This window comes from Marmota monax, unplaced genomic scaffold (genome assembly GCF_021218885.2).
Source record: "Marmota monax isolate L192 unplaced genomic scaffold, Marmota_monax_Labrador192_F-V1.1 WCK01_AAM20220418_F8-fsc00145, whole genome shotgun sequence".
Lineage (NCBI taxonomy): Eukaryota > Metazoa > Chordata > Mammalia > Rodentia > Sciuridae > Marmota > Marmota monax.
Window position 1 is genome coordinate 5,815,005 of NW_026695201.1, and position 5,597 is coordinate 5,820,601.

The window sequence follows — 5,597 nt, forward strand, 5'->3', positions numbered from 1 at the left end:
TGGGCTTTCCAACACTAAGAGAATAACAAGGAAAGTCATGTCGATCCCAGTGCAATGTTATAATAACTTGGGGTGTAACGACCATGACAAAGGTTTACTGCTTAAGATGCGCAAGCCAGACTTGAGGCGAGTTGCCATTTTCTAAAGCTGCAAGAGCTTGTATGATCATAGCCTTTTCTTGTGCATGGCGAGTTTTAAGGCGACAGAGAAGCCACAAACAGAGTACAACACTGAAGCAACACATTGCACCAAAAATGCCCACTCCCACCCACTCTTTGAAGAAGGAAAAAGCAGAAGATATCCAATCGGTGAATTGACCCAAAGTCACGGGATCGACACGGGTACTGTTCAAGACAGCTATCTGGGTTAGTTGAGACTGGATCATGTTTTCTGCTTCCATGGACCAGGTTCCGGATGGATACTCCCCGATGATGTGGGAGGCATTTCTGGAATCATAAAATCTGACAGAGGTTATACATAAATGTGCACGTTGATCAACACAACCCAAATGTACTAGGTCAGACAATTCCTCAACTTGAGCTTGAAGCAGATCTATCCTTTGATTAGCAGCCAGAATCCCAGATAAAATGTGTTGATTAATTCTACTTTGAGATTCAAGTATGGTGGATGTTTGTTGAATAACCTGATTAATAGTGGCAGCAGTTTGTACCTGGCTGGCCATGGCTACTCCAGCTGTAACTGCTGCAGCAGCAGACACCGCCACAGCTGTCACTATAGCTGCCGTAATTCCAAAATCTCTACGGGCTCTAATCAGTTCAACAATAGGAAAAGACTCTGGATCTGCAGTAACCGGGATCGGGACAAAGGTTGGAAATTTCATAACCATTGCCATAGTCCAGGAGCCATTCCAACACTCAGACAAATAACAGGTAATATTAGAACAATTAAGCATCCCCTGTAATGTAACATTAGCCAAAAGAAACAGGAACAGAGATTGGAGACAGACTGCTGCGGAGGGTAATGTAGCATTAGATAATTGTGAATTATTTGCAGAAATTTTAAGCCTCCTACCTCGCTCCGAGTCTTGGGTACTGCCAGAAACATTAAACAGCCAACTTTGGACTCCTAATATTTCCCTGGGGAAACACAAGCGCGGACTAGACTAGCCCAATCTGAAGGAGTCATGCAAAATCTAGTAAGTCCCTCCACCTGAGTGAGAGTGAAAGCGGCATCTATGCCATAAGTGCGGACAGATTCTGCCAAGGTTTTAATTATCTTAAAGTCTAAAGGCTCATGATATCTTCCCCTGTTATTGTCCTGAAATACAGGGTATGCAAGTCCCATATCTGTATTAACTGTCCTCCAAACTTGTGCATGAAAAGATCTCCCGGAACCTTGGCTCCCCCCCACATACGGAGGTGGGGCAATCGGCACCATATCTTCTTCTAGATATTCTACCTCCTCCTCCTCAGAGTTTTGTTGACCGATGTTAACTCCCTTCCCCTTCTTACAGTAGGCCTGCATGCCCTGTGTCTCCTTTTTCTTCTTTTTCATTTTTATCTTATGTAGTTGTTGTAACAATATATCAAGGTCCTCAGAACTCTCTGAGTCGCTTGTGTTCTCAGGCGTTTTTAATTCGGTCAAGTCTGGGTAGAGCCTTCTCCTATTTTTATCTTCAGGCTCTTTTGCCTTCTCACTACTGTTACTTTTAATACTCTCTGCCACTTCACTACATGATCCTTCAGATTTTTCCTCATGCAATTGCTCAAGAATAGCTTGACCCTCACTCACAGCTTCCTGGCATTTACCATCTGTAAGGCAACCACGGACCATTTTCCAAAAGGGGATCACCCCACCCTCTAATATGCCCTGCTCAGAAGCAAAGTCAAGATCTTTGCCTAATTTATCCCAACTAGGCACGGTAAGGCTGCCCGAAAATGCAAACCACGGTGCAGCGATATCTATCTTCTGTAAAAATCTCTGTAAAGTACTATGTTTCACTTCCAGTCCCTTGGAACGTAACAGGCCATCTAGGGCCAGGAGAAGCGGACTTGAAGATGCGGCACCCATGACACAACAACAAAGGAAGCACAAAAAAAAGAAAGCGAAAGTAGGAGCGAAAGTACACAGTGCAGCTGCAATAAAATGTAAGGCTCTCTCTTTCATTACAGAGGAGCTGTCCCGCTTTGGTCGCGGATCCCACTTACTAGGGACTAACCCCGCTTTGATCGCGGATCCCACTTACCTGGGACTAACCGGTGCACCACCCCTGACTGCTGAAAGTTCTGGTTCCCGGGTCTCGGCACCACTTGTCGCGACCCCTTGCCCGCAAGGAAGACGCAACTCAGGAATCTTCTTTCAGCAGTTTATTCAGGCCCTTGATATTTCTTCTTCTCCCTCTCGGATGCCCCTCCCAGCCTTAATAAAGCATCCCAAGCCCCAATGCAAAGCTGCCGCGTGGAGCTTTCTCACAGGGTGGTGAAAAATCATGTGCCAACTCTCCCAGATAAGGAGTTGTTTGTCACAGACCACAGCGGAGCCAGCGTCATCTTGTAATGGCGACCATAATCTGCAGAAACGGCAGAAGCGGCTCACCACATTAAAGGACAGCAGAAAAGACTTCTCCTGGAGGAAGAAGGGGACCCAAGAGGTGGAATCCGTGGAAGGGATGTTGTCTCCCCTTTTTATAGTTTTGGTGATGGAATGTAGGTTGGAAGGCCCGAGGGGTGGGACACAGGTGGGCCAAAGAAGTAATCTGGTCAGGAAGGACTTCTGAGTCAGCACCTTTTTGCTGGGGGCTGTTCATTAACATTTCTTTGAGGTGGACTTTGGCCTAGGGCCTTTTGGGACTTCATTAACATTCCATGAGTTGTCCTGTGTTTTCCCGGAATCATTGCCAGCATGGCCTCCATTTTAGATTTCACTCGATATTAGACCCGATTTACCTAACTACACTGACTACCTAACTTTAAATCTGGCTTCAGCAGGACTGATAACCGGTAGTATCTCTAGTACCAGTCAAGGTCAGGAAAAGGCCTGAAAATGCTAAATTCTATTCAATCTCATTTATTGAGCTATTGGGAAATGGAATACAAATCTTGATAACTTGCTTCTGTTTGATAAGAAGAAAGCAATTGCAACCTACAGTTTGCCTTGGGGTGCAGGTTGAAGTTGAGAACTAGCCCTGCAGAAAAAAAAACTTGAAATACTATCTTCTTTGCTTATTGGCCTATTCGCAATCAGAGACAAGAATGTTCAAATGGAACCAATTAAATGCCCATAGTACATCTTTTGATTAAAATTTATTAGTTATTAGTCATATTTTGCTTCATCCTTCTAAACACATTCCAAATTCTTTTGGTCTTTCAACAATGATACTTCAAAGGACTTTTTTTCTGGAACTGTCTGGAATCCTCTAGAAGGTAGCAGTGTCTCTTGGCTCTGTTGCTTGTCCTACCTTATCTGCCATGCTGTCATGGGGACTAATGTAAGCAAAACTTTATGTTAGTAAGATCTTAAGTGATGGAGCAGAATGTACTTGGTTAAGCAGGTTTTCATGGCTTGATTTTTCACTTATTTTCTGAGTGTTTTATGACTTGATTTTCACTATTTCCTGTGAATCAGCTCCCGCTCCGCACCCCCCCCCCCATCCCCCGACTTTGTCCTGGCTGGCCATGGTTATTGGAGTTCTTCGTGTCCTTCCCAGTAGGGTTATTTCTGAGCAGTAGAGGGCAATATATTCAAATGCTCAGGAATTACTTCTTAGCCTTAGGAGAACCTGGGAACCCAGAGACTCTAGAATGTGTAGATATGAATGTCATCATGAGTGTTCTAGAAGTCCATTGCTCACCTCTTTTTTTTTTTTTTTTAGAAATTTTTTAATATTTATTTTTTAGTTTTCGGTGGACACAACATCTTTGTTTTTATGTGGTGTTGAGGATCGAACCCGGGCTGCACGCATGCCAGGCAAGTGCGCTACCGCTTGAGCCACATACATCCCCAGCCCCTGATTGCTCACCTCTAATCAAAATTTTAGCAGGGGTGTGTTGGGGGTGCTACCATAGCTTTGTTATGCTCAAATTCAGGACCCCCAAAAGACCACCAGAGACCAAGATTGATGTAAACAGCAAAGAGGTGTTTATTGCGAGCTAGCTCGGTCCTCCGCACACACAGCAACTGGTGACGCTGAGAGGCCCCGATCCCAGGGTTTGCAGCAGTTTTATACACTCTTTGTGGAAGGCAGGGAACTTCACATACATCATAGTGTTACCGCTGTTGACGAGTCCATGCTTCCCCAATACCGGTGACGAGTCCATGCTTCCCCAATGTTGAAGTATAACACCAGAGAAGCACGCTGAGGCAAGGTCAGAGTGGAAAGTAGAAATTTATTAAAGGACAGCAGAAAAGACTTCTCCCGGAGGAAGAAGGGGACCCAAGAGGTGGAATCCGTGGAAGTGCGGTTGTCTCCCCATTTTATAGTTAAGGCCTTCATCTGGTTTCCCGCATTCCTGTCACATTCCTGTCCTTTGTTCTGTCAAGGGTGGGGCACAGGTGGGCCAAAGGAGTAATCTGGGCAGGAAGGACTTTTGGGTCAGCATCTTCAAGTTTGTTGGGAGCTGTTTCATTAACACTTCTTTGGGATGGGCTCTGGGCCTTGGGGACATTAACATTCCATGAGTTGTCCTGCTTTTCCTGGAATTCATTCTCAACATGGCCTCCATTTTTGGATCTTACTCGATATTAGACCCGATTTTCCTAACTACACTGACTACCTATCTTTAAATCTGGCTTCAATAGCATCTCTTAGCAAATCATCACACAGCGCGGGAAAATCATAAAACAACTCTAAAACATGATTAGCACATTCACTGGTGGGAACAAGTTGGGTAGGGGTGATTGGTTAGTACAAGAGGGGGATTGATTTGAACTGATTGGTTTAAGCCAAGAGGGGTGTTCGTGCTGAACTACATCATTTCCCAATATATTATCAACCACCATAAACTACTGGGAGGGTCATATGGCATCCCAGGTATTTCTCTGTCTCATGCTGATTGGTGGCTGCTAGGGGGTTGCTATGGTTGCTATGGGTCTCCACCTAGCCTGACTGAGTCAGGGACATCTGGCGCAGCAGATCTCTCCTGTTGTTTGTAGATAAACAACTCAGCAGGGTGGGTATGAACCTAGGAGTGCTCTGTGGGTCTTTCCAAGGACAAAGGTCATGCTCCTTCCTTGGACAGGCTTTGTTCTGAGGTAGAGGCTGGTTTTTCAGCTTCACCCACACAAATGTGTCTCTGTTGTCATTGCTCCCTTATGCAAGAGATCTGAGTGCCTAGTCTGAGGACTTTCTTTTACCGACAGACAACTCTGGGCCAAAATGCAGTGATTCCCTCAAGGTTATACTCTAGTTAATGACAAAGTTCAGACTCGGTTCTAGGCCTGAGCTGGAGTTAAGAATTTTTGAGTCATCAGTTCACTGGGAGTAATTAAAACTCTAAGCGTGGATAAAATGGTAGAGAATATGGAGAAAGATGAGAATGGGTAGAGCTCAGGACTGGGAGAAATAGCACCAATAGCATAAATTATGGAAATTGGATAAATTACTTTTTAAAATATATCCTTTCAAGATTTGACTCTAT